This window comes from Varroa jacobsoni, unplaced genomic scaffold, assembly GCF_002532875.2.
Source record: "Varroa jacobsoni isolate VJ856 unplaced genomic scaffold, vjacob_1.0 scaffold_306, whole genome shotgun sequence".
NCBI classification, from domain to species: Eukaryota; Metazoa; Arthropoda; class Arachnida; order Mesostigmata; family Varroidae; genus Varroa; species Varroa jacobsoni.
The window spans coordinates 1-15,107 of NW_019213208.1; the positions used below are offsets into that span (position 1 = coordinate 1).

Below are 15,107 nucleotides of genomic sequence, written 5' to 3' on the forward strand. Positions count from 1 at the left end.
ATACACCAACAATAATAATAATAAAACTGCGAGATAGTAATGCCACCATCGTCTAACTCTCCCCGGGATACATGACAGGCGGAGTGGAAAGATTCGTTCTATCACACTTAGATAATGCGACATACCACCGTCCATTTAACGACACTGGATTGTTTTCATCAATCAACAGCAAAAGTGCAACGTCCTGGCAAAAAAGCCCGGCAGAGTGCGACGATCAGAGTATGCGTGGACGGAGCCGACGCACGACCATCGGGGGAGTAGCGTTGTACAAGTGAATGGGTGTATGTGAAAGTGTAAATCTATTTCAAAGTAATTCAAAACGAAGACGAACGCGAATTAGAAGCCAAAATAAAAACACGAAGGCTCCTCTGCACAGCGAGCAGAGCAGCCTGGGTTCTATGCCGAGGCAATGGGTCAGTGGACGGACTGGGATCATGATGGGCCTTGGCGGTTTCGTTATTGGCGGTGAGTACCCATGACGTTTCTAGTCAGTGCGCCTGTTCTGTGCCGACCTCTGGACTAGGTTTCGAAACATCAACGCGCGCTAGCCATCTACAATGGCAAGTGGCCACGGGCACCTGCACCGATTTATGAGTGCAAGTGAAACCGCAGCAGTCGCAGCAGCGAAGGTTAAAAAAAACAAACATCATAAAGTCGCCTCTACAACTTCTTGTCCCGTGATGGTTGATCAAACAGCGACGAAAAGAGCGGCAGCAAAAGAAAAACATCACACATATAGTGAGATGGGTGCGCTAAGTGAGCAATAAGCGGAAGCTTTTTGGGAGCACAACGTGGGTGTGTGTCCGAATCCGTCTTTGGCTGGACGAGTCACTTAGAGTTATAGCCGATACTGGTGATCAGCATACTGCAGGACTGCCCGCGAGTGGTGCTGTGGAGTACCCAGGGCGGCCCAATAGACAGAGGGAGCTGCTCGGCTCATTTAAAAGACGACAGAAGACAGGAGAAAGGAAAGCCAGGAAAACTTGTCGTGCCATTTCATCTTACAGCAGCGGCATCCGCCACGTGAGACGGTGGCTGTGGCGGCAGGCGACCTGTGGTGGCCGCCGCCGAGGCTCCCGAGCGCCCAAGGCGCCCGTGGCTTTGGCACTGGCAAAAACAACAATAACAATAGTAATACGGCGACATCCACCGCAATCATCAGCGGACGCAGCAACAGCTGCTGCACGAAGAAGCGCAGCAGCAGCACAAAGCCCCATTGTAGCAATACGAACGTTACCACGGCAACTACCATCGTCACCATCACTCCCAGCAGCGATTTCAAGAGCGACATCATTAGCAACAACTACATTACAACTACAACTAATCCTCTCCCTTCTATCGATTCGACTGTCATTTTGTCGTCTTCTGCCTCTTGGCGTTCTGCCCCCACCGCTGCCATCGCTAAGACCGCTACTCCAGCCAACACCACAAATATCGCTAATACAATTCATACTACTGCTGTTGCCACTACGACCACAGTTAACGACAATAGCATCAGAAAAGGCGCATTGTAAAGCATCGAGTGGCGGCCATCGCGGCCATCGCGGCCGCGGCGAGCGACGGCTTGGGCGGCGGCGGGGGCGGCGGGCTAAACGCGCCCCGCGCCACCACTCCGCCTCGTCGTCCGTGTCGTTCCATTCGTTGTTGTTCTTGCTCCACTACGACAACAATTACAAGCAACATAAATTGCTGTTATTGTCGGAATCGAGCTCAGGAATTGGTCGTGAACGCCTTCGTCTGTGCCCGACTCGTGATTCGGTGGTCGTGGTCGCGGCAGCCGCAACGGTCGCAGCGGTCAGCTTCGAGGTCGGCGTCACGGTCGACGTCAGCGGCGCCCGAGCCGGCTGTCCCAGCTGCGGTTCGGCTGCGGAGCCTTCACACTCGTCTAAGTCGCCTCCCACGGGGCCGGGCCCTGCTACGTAGTGTGGAGCGACTGGCCGGTGGTGCAGCCGGGCCCGCGCCGGTGGGGCCCCCGGCCGCTACCGCTGCCGCCGCCACCGCCCCTCCCGGTCGTCCCCCCGGCCGCCACCCTGCTGTCGTACTGCCCCCGCTGCCATGCAGAGCTGGCACTCCACTCGCAGGCCCCCATCCCACCGTCGCCCCCACCATCAGCAACAACAACAACGACACGCCTGCCGCCGCCGCCGCTGCTGCTGCCTCCGCCGCCGCACCACTCCTCCTCCTCCTCCTCTCACCACCACCACCACCACCACCATCGTCGTCCTCACACAAACCACCACGCACAGCTGTCGATATTATCGTCTGGCGGCGATCGCGACTACGAGTCATCTGGCGGCGGACCTCCGACTCACTCACAGGACACAAGGGAGGCCAGAGACGATCATCATCGCGGCGGCAGAGACAGGGATCGGGCGGGCCCGTCCGGACGAGGCCAGCAATCGCCCCCGCATCATCGGTCTCAACGGCATCCCCGAGAGCAGAACCAGGTTCGACAATCGGGAGCCTATCCACCGCCGCCGCTACTGCCGTCGTCACACAGCCTACTCAATCCCTATCAAGGCCTACCCCCACTGCCGCCCGATCACGCCGCGACAACCGTCGTCCCTTCCGGATACTATCATCTCAATGTTGCATCACCAGGTGAGTGCATAGTTTGTTGCTTGCCGGGTCGATTGGTCATATTAGCGGGCTCTCCCACATCTGTGCATCCAACCAGCCTTCTCTGTGTACTTCTTGTATAGAAGTATATGAGGATTTCAGTGTAAGGAGTAGGCCGGAGGAAGGAGACGGCCTCAGGATGTTGGCGTGAATATAGGGCTGAGTACTAATACTAATGTGGCTCAAGCGAATCGCTGGCGACACGCGAAGAAGGTGGGTGACTGCCTGCCTTCTGCTGCATTAGTTTTTATCTTGGGGCTCCTTTTTTAGCGGCCGCTTTTCTCCTCTTTACAACTATCTCGTGTCGTACACCCTTGCAACATTTCTGGCACATGTACAGTTTGCCACCTCAGCACCTTATCTCGCAGTCCCTCTGCTGCTCTTATCTCTTTGTGCCGCTTTATTTCTTCCCGACTGAAACAGGGCCGCGGTACCCAACACTCTATAGTGGTACTTGTGCGACGTCATATTATGCGCATGCCGTCGCTGTCATGTATTATACGTAGCTACTTGTTACCGGCGCTCAAGATAACCTCAAGTTGTCCTGGCGAAGAACGACAAGGGACGCTTGTATAAACTTGACCAGAATCTATTGTTACAAGAATCTTTCACAGCCATTTGAAGGAGCACAACAATAAAACCATATTGTCATGACGAATGACGGGACACCTCTTCGAGATGAGAGGAAATAAGCGTTTACCCGACGCCGTTAAAATTTAAGGGTGAGCATCGCCGTATCGTGGCTGATCAGAAAGGACAGGCCATAAACAATAAGCCCACAGGGCAGATCAAAGAACTACCTGTACTCATGTAGCCATGTAGTTCAATGTATTAGCTTGACATTTTTTATCACTGCTAGTAATTTGCAAAATGACTGAGTAAGAGGTTTGCCAATCTTGATCAGAGTTTCCATACGTTGTTGTTAACGTCAAATGTCAGCAAGGTATGATCACCATCAGCAGCGTCCTTATTGTTTGGTCAGAATGGCATCCTGCCGCTGCTGGCTGGGTGATATTGACAAAGACGAGGAAAATCCAACCAGCTCGGTTAAGTAACCCATTCAAGTGAGTCGGTTAACCTTCACCCGACTGGGGGGAGGGGGTCATGTAAAAATGAATCTAGTCTAGTCTGAATATACGTGTATGTAACTGGATAGACACTTCTAATACCGAAGGTGATAGAGGGCAAATATTGAATTGAATAGGCTCTGCCCCTTTTAATGCACCATCAATGTGACTATTCCTTTAAGGTTCGACATTCTTTAATGATTGCTGCCGTTATAAATTATTGTTGTAGTACCACATGCCGGATGCACTTGCCGTCGGCACAGCCCAGTCCCTTACCTGATGACTACCTTAAAATTCATGTCAATTGGAGGAGCGGTCTTCCAAGTTCGACTTCTGGATCTCGTGCAGGCCTTCTCTGCATTGAACGCGCCATTATCTACTACTGCAAGTTTTCTATCAGGCTACTCTCGTGTCTGCTATCGATGTCGTTGCCGCTGGCGAAAAATTAATTTGTTTATCATACGCAAGACGCGTGTGTGCATCAAAAAAGAGCCAAACAATTAGGGTGCTATGTTCAAAGCGAGCCACGCCTTCTGCCGTTCGGCCTTTCGTAAGAATAGACTGCGAAGCCGGTGTAGTATAGAGCAACTACGGTCATTTATGGGCGGACATAGAAAGCAGAAACGGCACTGGTGAACAGGGTCACAGGCAGTCCGAGCTTCAAACGTCGATTGAATAGAGAAGTGCGTTCTCGGCCGGCTCCTTCTAACTAAAGCGTCGCGAGCAGTCAAAATCTGCATCGCACTAATGCCAAATCGTACCAGTAGACTCCGTGTCGATTTTACAAGCGACCAACTAAATTCTTTCTTGGCTTATCCCTCGGCAATGAGATACATTGCAGTTCCTATTCCAGCTGCCGATGGAAGAGGTGAAACCATCGAGGCTATACCGACTCTATATTCGTCGAATTTGGATAAAGATCTTCAGACGTCCTTAGGTAAGGGGCATAAGACAACGAGAGTGAGTGAACAGAACAGGTCAAAGAAAAGAAGGGAAAAAAAGGTCAAACGTTGATGTTTCGCAGAGTAAAACGGTAACAGGAACTGCAAGACGGTATTCGGACTATCCTTTATTCATTTTTACTTTTCTAATTGATCGCCGCCTCTTGCTGCTGCAGTTATAGGCTACAATGGGATAGCGTCGCAGTGTGGTCCCTACGCTGTATACTTGTATATCTATACGGCTGTCTGGAAGCATGGCACACAGTCCTCTGATAGTTTATTGAGAAGCATTGACATTTAATTCTTTAGGGATCGTCGGGGGATCGAAGGCAAAGTGCCAAAAGGGGTTCCTTCGATAGTTCGAGCGGCGCGACATTAAGCCTTGATACTGATACGATTGGAATTAAGACAAGGAACCATTACGACTGCTGCTTCCGCCACTGAAGCTGCTGCGGCTGTTTTGGGACCGCTGCCATAGATCTGTGGTCATCTTGGCCTAGTGACGACCCGAAACAACTTCGATTAGCAGCAGGAGTTGGGGGTGGATCGGTGGCGGGAAAGGGGGGGGGAGACCGGCCTGGTGGACAACACAGGATGGATGGATGGATGGCAATCGCTGGTCGCTAGAAATATTTCTGGTGATTTCTCGGTCCAGCCTTGGCCAACAGATTGGTAGGGTACCCGCCGGCTGTCGTCATTCGCGTGCAAACCAAGTGACAGGCAGATGATTCAGGTATAGCTTTGGGCCTGCCTGGCTGAACAGAGCGCTGCGCTGCCGTTGTCCGAAATGTACAACATAAGCTCGCGTACGTTCACTGATAGACGCTGAAACGTGCACATACACATTGACCTAAGGGAACATAGGAACGACTGTTTGAGTGAATATATGCAAGCAACCACAGCTATTACTGGTGGTATCTGCCTCGACCTCGGCGCCCGTGTGTCATTCGTGTGCCTATCCACGTGATGTCAGTGGTAATAGCGTTGGCAACGGCCAGTCCAGTAGGGAGGTGCCCTCCGATCCCCGTCATCTTCGTACATAATAACGTTACAGAGTGATATGGCCAGAAGCAGTGGACCCCATTTTCAGGTGGTCCTTTCTCACTGTTCGTCAGAGCTGAGTGGTCTCGTTGGCATATGGGACATCAGTGGTCATCGGACCAGCGACTTGCTGGACAACGCGATAGCCTTGTCGTGATCATGTCATTTCGGGCTCAGTTAGAGGGGCGCAGAGGGCAATAGAACAATATAACGGACACGCTGTGACAAATAGGAGCGTGAGCGCGGCACGCCGTTACCGCTAAGTTCGACCGCTATCCAAAACAACGTGGCGCCGTCGGTTGCTGCACGGACCGGCGAACGGCCGGTTGGTCGGCTCATCGCCAAAAAGACGAACGAACAAACCACGTTGAATTCATATTAGTGCAGCTGTTCAGCGCTTATCTGCAATGCGTGATGGGACATACATCGTGCTACGTCGAGATAGCGATAGCAATAGGTGCGCTGTCCTGGTTCAGCCGATGATGACCGGTTGTCTGGCAGGGCGCTATTGATATTTGATTGTGATAATCGTGAGGATAAAACTAACTTAGAACGTGATCGTATCGTAGAGGTGACCACTACAGAGGGCTGAGTAATAGTGACTGAAAACACAGCCTGACTCGACCAAAAGGCCCAGCCATCACGCATGACCAGTGAGTGTGATGTCACACGAAACTGGCAGTGACATATGACGCTCGCGGCGATGCTATATGTGACTGTTGGCCTGGATCTTTGGTTAGCCCCGAGCGTTGCCACGGCGCACATTTTGGTCATGCAGTATCGCAACTCCGCCACGGTGTTATTAAGATTGACGCTTCAGTTCTATGCCTATCCGTCGGACTTGTTGCGATCGATGCCCAGCGACTATTGCGGTTCCGGACAACGTGAGAGATGAATACATTTGTTGAATCATCGGCATTGTACGATTCTGTTACCGCAATGGATAACTTCGGACGCTCACACAGGATTTAGCTGACTGGCGAAATGGTTGGACAATAAATGATGCCTGCACGACATGTTGCGCCTGCATGACATCGGTCGCATGTGTAAGGGAAAAAATAAAGTACCAGTAATAAAATTAACAGAGTGACAGAGTGCAGGTTACCTATGTCAGTTAGAGAGTGCTGTAATATTTCCTAGACCTTCATCGACTCATATATTTAACAAAGAAGTGCAAGTCAGATTCGTATGATAAGGAGAGGTCCAGTAATCAAAGTTGATATCGGCAAAGTGGATCGAATTATGTGAAGTGTTAGCGTCAGGCCCCGCTCCTTCGCTCCGATGTGTGTTTGTCTAACTTCAACTAATAGAAAAATACGGCGATAAGGATTTAACTCAAAGTTTTATGGCGCTTAATCGTCCACTCTTCCTATACGTACGCTATGCGGCCGTCTTACTTTCGAATCTGCTAAAACGCTTTAGAACATTTACGACAAATTCTAGCTGCATACAATGCCGGGTCAATTTAAAGAGGGCCATCGATACTCCAGAAGGAAAAACGAAGAAAGGCGTTAGGTTAATGTTTAGGCGCTTGTGTAATAGGTATGGTAAGCAGTAATATTACATATTACAATAATTTCTTGTTACCTTACATGCTATATGTTTCTATGAGCCTACAAAAGAAGTCCTACGTTAAAAAAGACAGGTCGTTATATGTTTGGCCCTGATCCATTTGGCTTGCGAAGAACTAACAAGACTAGCAGAATTCACGTTGGCCATATTGTTTGTATTCTTCTTTGCAGAAAATATAAAGAATCCTGGTAAAGAATCCTATTTCCCGATCAGAAGAGTACGAATTACATTTGCTTAGTCGATCATTTATTTGAATGACCTAAATTATCTTTTAAGAAAGCTTTTCTTTGGTAATACAGGTATCATAATTATTGTTTGTATTCAAGCACCGGTAACTAGAAGTGCGTGCTTTAAGCACTGCTTTAAGCACCGTTTTTGCATCTGTACAAGGCGTAACAGAACGACAAATTGCCGCATTGTACTTACTAATGTTAAGCCTAAAGCTCGCACCCGATATGATTTGTCTAAATCTATTAGACGCTATTACTCCACGGTTTTAAGAAACAAGAAAAAAAAATATATATAATTCACATTTAATCCAACCTGTTCACGGTCGCGATATGATTTCGTATCTGACCCCAGATCAGCACGGTAATCAGACGCGCGTTCAGCAACGACGAATTATTAAAGTTATTTTGATTATTATAGATGTCACTGTTTTACGAGAAATGTGTTTCTATTATATGTTATCAGTTTTAATAGGGTGTATAACATACGTTTGGAGATCTCAAGCGGCTTGACATTTGCGGTCACTAGCGAAGTCACCTTTATCTCGCTTATAGGACGTTTATCATAGAGTATTCAATATGTCATTTTGATTGATGATCAATTGAATGATTCTCTTCTTACTCAATCATAACAAGATATTTAATAGCATAAAATAACAATACAAAATCCATCACAAGACTACTTTTAGACGATCGTAGCTTACACACATATGCTGCGATTGGAACCATATTGTCCCGGTTTGCCCAGTATCTAGGCAAAATAAACATTAGCCACCCGTAGAGCAAAGGCGCCTCACTTGTGCCCATTTGCGCAGTACCTAATAACCCAAATCATGTCAAGTATCTAAACTAACGTACCTTACTTAAGGAAATAATTGGACAGGAAGCCACATCATGCATAGAAGAAATGCTTATACACGTTTATATGAAGAAGGGCCGTCCTATCAAATCTCTATTCAAAAACATTATGGTCCTCTTTGAATGGCGGTGCACTACTGAAGTTGAAGGATAGCAGTTTACACAAATAGAAGACAGGGTTTTATTTACGGGCGGGTTTTTTTGTTGGGACTTTATGTGTCCAAAACATACTTAACTTAGCTGGATATCAAAAAAACATGTTCAAATGAAAATAAAGTAAAAGGAAAACGACCGTCATACATACTTAATATATTGGATTGCAAGCAAATATTATAGAATGGCTAAAATTTGTTAAGTTTTTTATGATGTGATCGTCTTCATGATTACGATCATTATTAAATTGTTAAAAGTTAGGACAGATCTGCGATTAATATTATTTTGGTATTGTCTCGTCAAACGTTCATCTGCACTCTATTTCTGGCCGCAGTTTACTCTTTATTTCTTGCAGATTTCGTAGTTCCTCAGTGCGTATTTTAGCGTTTAGTTTGGCTATTCTGACCCGAAAAGCACAAAAACGTCACTTATGTAGCTGTAATACATGTAGATGCGTGGTGCAAGCCGTTGATGCACCATTGTCGATATACTCGCACGATATATAGTATGGACGATATTATAAAGCTCTGGGCTCAGTGCGCTATTGAAGACCTTTCCGTATGTTTGTACATCTGATACATCTAAATTGTGCAAGTTATAGGTATTCAGTTCTTCCTTCAGTGGTTGTACAGAAACTTGTTCAATTAGAGACAATTGAATTCACATAACTGGCATTTTATCTTCCTTTTATGTAATTTCATGAAGATTGTTGTTTTATCGCTTGTTTTCAATTAATTCTCTGTCGCCTAAATGATTTCAGCACTATTTCGTGGTCCGTATCGTACTCTGTCAGTAGATATATTATCTGCATGGATCGGTGCTATTTCCTGTCAAAAACGCTATTAAGAATATGGCCTATATACGTAGTCTACATTTCGTATTAAGAAGCATAATTGATTAAGACCAGGACAGCGATTTAACTATTTTTATATTTATATCTGCGTCGGTTCGTAGAGTAACAAAATACGATTCAAAATGGCTGATGGAAAGAAACAACGTTTTTGGTTAACAATAAGCCTCATTACATTTACTTGCTGACCGACAGGTAAAACGTTTGTTCAGTACTTATGGGGCGGGGAAATGTACCGCTGGGCCTCTACCTATTAAATTATTAGGATCAATGGCTTGTAAAATATCATACATTTGATTTGAATTGTGACTTTTCAGACAGGTTTCAAAAATGGATTGCTTTTATTTTAGGCGAAGTGCTTTTGCCTAGCCTGCATGTTTTGTTTACCATCGTACACCGCTGTGTTCGTTCATCTGCAGTATGTATCCCCGCCGTACCCTAGAGAGCTGCTACATTTAATACATTCGAAGTTGCTCTTTATCGCACGTCGGCGTCGATGATGTATTAGTCAGAAGTCAATGGCAGCTCCCTCAGCTTTCTTTGCCCACTAGGCAATCACGCACGTGCCCACATGGCGGTTTACCTTGTTTTTTAAACCTGTTTGTTCTTTGAATAAGCTGACGTTTGTTACTAAGATGGCGCCTCGGCATTCGTAGCGGTAACGGCTACAAATATTCTGCTTGGCTGGAGGGGGATGTTTATCGATTTTAGTGTTAGGCGGATCCAAGGTAGAAGCTCCGGAATCCTGATGAGCTCAGTCGAAATATTTATACAGCCTTCTTGACGAAAGTAGAAAAGTTTGATGCAGATCTTGGCAATTCGTATGGCAATGCTTTTCTTAGCCGTGCGAACTCTTCAAAGGGCTCCCATTTCATTTACAGTACGACACAAGGTGGGCCTGTTTTCCCCTTCTTTAGAAAAGCGCCCGAAAGCCCTCGCTTTTGAAGTTCTCGACGCTTGCAACCTCAGAGTCGTTCTACATGTGGACCTGTTCCAATATCAGGTATGGTTGTTTCCGGGGTACTATCTGACTTGCAAACTAACTACTTTCGCGCACAGCAAGCCGTGGCAGTGACTCATAACTTGCCCACCGCCATCCCACCGCTCCCAGATGAACTTACCTACCTGTTCGAAGTTTATCAGGAGCGAACGATTGACAGCCGCAAGGCTCCTGCTGATATGTGTATAGCTATCGATATAGACTATTCCGAAATACATATCATTCTATTTGCTTGGACCTATATAATGACGTTAGATAGATCTCATGGAGCCTGAAATTGAAACAATAAAATCTGAGCAAATTTTGTATTATGCTAGGCAAGACAAGGCCGAGCAACGTGGTTATTTAAATAGCCGGCACCAAATCATTTCGTCGCCCTTAGAAGTTCATGCTTTAATTTAGCCTTTAATGATTGAAGTGACGCTGATTTATGCGTTCTGTACACAGTTTTAGGGGTACGAAAAAAACTTTTTGGGGTAAAAGTAGGTACGAAAGTTGATTTGCGACTATTACACTGAGAGAACGAAAGTGAGTAGCTATTGTCAGTGAGTATCTACAGTATCGTCAGTATTATACAGTAAGTATATACCCCTTGCTGAAATTCATCTGCCTATTAAATGTGATGCGGGGTTATCTGATAGGCTATGTAATAAGCCATTTCGGGCGTCCTGTCTTGAAAAGGCATTTTCGGAACCGATATCTTTAGGGCCTTTTCCTTCTTCAGAAAATAGTAAACTAAATAGAACTGCCCATTATTATTATCATATACAACTGCTTTATTTTCAAAAAGGACTCGGCCTTATGCTTAATCTCAATAGTCTTGTGTAACATAAGTGCACTTAGTGAAACCGTGGCCACTTTCTAGCCTTTGTATGTGTTGCAATATACGTTTGCCGTATGTAGAAGAAACTCTCGAATAAAAATAGTAATAATTCTATATGATACATAAAGAATAAGTCGTCTTGAAGAATCAGAAGAGGTATCTAAAGAGGAATCCTCTTGTATAGAAAGAACCTATAGGATTTAGCTGAAACTAAAAAATCGACTACATTATCACCAATCAATTTCAAGTTATCTTTGAAGTCCTAACAGCGAGACCAATATCTGGTTAATAAAAAACATGTTTACACGTTACGCATTCATAGCAGTAGTCAGGGGGACAGCAGATGTTGGTTGTTCTAACATTATATAGCAATAATGGGCATGTGAAATAACAATATGTGATACCGTGTTGGATAGTTCTACTGTGTACTTATTGCAGCTATTAAATCGTCGTCTTTATAGCTGATCAACGCGTAGAGACTGCGTAACATGGCTTGCTGGTCATCACCCGATCGATATGGGTTTTTGAAATTTTCTGATATTTGAACGAAGTAATGCAGTGTATGAGCGTCGGCCATGTCACTAGATAAATCACGTAGGCGCTACAAGATATATTCTCGCTTAGAAGTTCTTGCGTATGCGAAGCTATATAATAGCAAAACGTACGGTACCGGCAGGCGGATGTATGGATTCTGATGTCCTATTTCGTTAATATAATTATGGTGTCCGCTGCAATTCCTCGTTCGACCTTCACTGAAATATACTAAAGGCTATAATAATTCATATGTCGAGTATGTATATTTAAGAGTTATTCTCCATCGGTTGATTAATATAATTAGTATGTCGTATGAGATTAGAGCTAAGAACCATAACACACACACGCCTCAATGGTTTGCTAGAGAAAAATCCAGCTAAATCCATCCGCTTATGACAACCTTGTGCTGGTGTCAAGGCTAATGGCTTTCAGTCTTGTGCGAACAGAATACTGAGCGGGGATTTTGCCAAAGAGGACGAGGGCCGTTGGGTCTCTGTTAGGAACACTGCGTCTTAATTGGAGACGACAATTAGCTGGCTTGTGAATTTCTACCGCAACAACTTGCATCCAGAAATCGTTAGGACGTATCATAAATTAAGCACGGTAATCTATCTTATTTGCCTTTGATCATTTTATTTAGATGATTTTCAGTATTTTTAAATCAGCCAATAAATAAGCCCATCGGTCACTCAATTGCAGTTAACACGGGCTAATTACTGGGACTTTTCAAGTGTTCAGAATGTTTGTTTCTGCGAGGTAAAATTCCCATTGAGGTTTCATAGCAATAATGAGATTTACACCAGTACAGTCAACAAGCGATGGTCGATTTTTATTTAAGCGGATTTTATTAATACTATCGAGTGGGCTTTGAACGCTTGTAGCAAGGAAAATACTGCAAGCCCATTACGGAGCATAAAACGAATATATGACGTTATGAAGCCGAACCGTTGAATATATATCTACTGTATTTATAATATACAGAAAGCCAAGCAAGGTCATGTTCACAACTAGTTGTTTTCCGGTCGTTCGTAGTATGTAGTATAACGGTAATAACTGCCAATATCGAAACTTAATCGTTAAAAATCATAATTTTTATATGCGGAAGCAAGTACGTGTATCCAGTTGCTACTACAGGTAATTTTAAAAGCATTATTTAGAAAAAAAACAACGCTAGGAGCTCTCAGCAAAAGCGGAATGAGATCCCGGTCCTATTATAGCGGGAATATAATGCGAGACAAATGAATAAACAATTCAATATTAACTGCGAGCACTTATTTTGCATGGTGAGAGACAGGTTGCAAGCTAACGTGGTTCGTATACTTGTAGCGTAGTAGTCTGTATCACTACGTACGGTTTGTCTACTGTAAATCTGAGCAAAACCCTGTAGAATAGATACAACGCTAAAAAATAGAACAATTTCGTCAATAATGGCCCTGCAATAGTGGCCTTAATTTGCTCTTAATCACGTGACAGGCTTGGATGCTGTCATAGGCACTATGGCTGCCACTGACACTGATGCTCTTACTATCTTTAACTCTTCACACTGATAATAACCGTGTCCTTGTCAAGAATTTATGATGCGATGCACCGTTTACCGAACCCGGGCGTGGCAATACAGTTTCTATTGCACGACATTAACAATAGAGATGCATGTTCGCAATGACTTGCGACACTCACTCGGCCTTTGTCCTGTCGACAACGTAACACACGGCCATCTCGTATGCGTGCAGCGGTAAACCCCCGCGAAAATGGCTTCGATTTTTCAAGGACAGCCTAAGGAACCAAAAGCAAAGCTAGTGTTTACGATTTCGGAATAACGCCTCCGTTCCTTCTTCGTCGCCAGTTTATTAGTCAACAAATCTAAAGTGGTTAATCGTTTATCTTCAGTTGTAGCTGAATGAGTACTGCTGCAGTAGCGGCAGCAGTGACAGTTGTCTTGTTGAGCCAGCGACGGTAGATATAGGACATGAGAATCGTAAAAGACAGAAGCGCACCCACATGTGCGCCCATTGCGGCAATGGCGTTGGCCGAATCGCCGCGAATCGGATGACAAGAAAGCAATGATTGCAATCACTGCTAAACGATACTGATATTGCTGTTGTTATAGGCAGGGCGATAGAAAGCTGTGGCGGGAGCTGTATGAGAAAGCTGCCTGACTGGGAAAGGCAGACAGAAGTACTACCGAACGCTTCCAAGGAAAGAGGGCACACTATGGCCATTGTTCGACAACTAGATTCGCGATGCGTCGAACGCGCAGAATTTTTTAAACATCGGTCTCCGAAATCCAAATAACTAAAGGTTTGTCTTCAAACGAAAAGAGGCATCGAATGAGCGTCGGTAACGTCTTCGGCAGTAAAAATAGCGGCGGCAGAAAAGTTCTTTTGTGTGATTGTTCATTATTCATAGCTATCCCTATTACAACTATACTAGTTAGCAGGAAGGCACATCTGACTTTTGCCCCTATCTAAATTTTGATGTCCTTAATTTCTGTTCGACGCTTTTTTCCCGCTCGCCTGCTTCTGCCTGACGCGTAGCAGATGATAAGTAAACAGAAAAAAGGTACATTGACATCTCAAACATAAATATCGTTATGGACTCTGTGGGATGTTTATATATTTAAGTTTTGCGGGTAGATCCGATTTGTTAATGTTCTTCATAAAGCAGAAATTAAAATAAAATTTTTAAATTATCAAAGGGTGTATCATCGGCCCTTTAATATATGCTGTATAACGGATATTTATATTCAATGGTTATACCATATTTAATACGTTATTGCACACTACACTTTGTTTAAAACATTGCTGAAGATGGCTGGTTCTTCACACACTCTTCTATGCACTGTGTATCATGACACTGCATACGGAATTAAATTGTCAAGCTTAATCAACTTCAATAGATCTACATACAATAAACGGGGTGGGTTATCTGTTTACCGTTCATTAGCATTATTGTGTTTAATGGAAATGGAATATTCTGACTAGAATTCTATACATTCCATAGTATGACGTCGTTAATGAGGTGCGGAAGACGAGAAAACCTCGCGCAGAATATTTGGTAACGAAATGCATTCAGTTTTGAAGGCAGAAGGTGAGGCGATACAGGCGTCAATTTATAGTGACGATACATCTGCTGGTATTGAATTAAGCCTAACGGAACTTACATCCTCGCACATGGACTTCTACCAAGTGAATCCCTCTAATGTAGAATAAAACATGCCATATAGAAGGAGTCAGTGTGCGTTGGTAATAATTTGAAAATAGACACACACACACACACACACATACACACGTACAGGACCAAAGTCCTATGAGATCAGCCGTACTTGCATCTAACAGCTGGGGCAAGTAAATATATATATATATATATTATATATATATATATATATTTAACTGTATCAGCTTTCTTCATGGCAGAGTTTTGCC

General features: G+C 44.7%; 1 protein-coding gene across 1 annotated transcript in view; it reads left to right on the forward strand.

Moving 5' to 3' along the window:
* The first annotated feature begins 1,934 nt into the window (after nt 1-1,934).
* The window catches only part of LOC111259218 (uncharacterized), a 137,477-nt gene continuing 124,304 nt past the window's right edge, over nt 1,935-15,107 (forward strand). The window contains exon 1 of the mRNA XM_086967798.1: nt 1,935-2,601. The gene's annotated coding sequence lies outside the window, so the exon portion shown is untranslated. The remainder of the gene's footprint in view (nt 2,602-15,107) is intronic.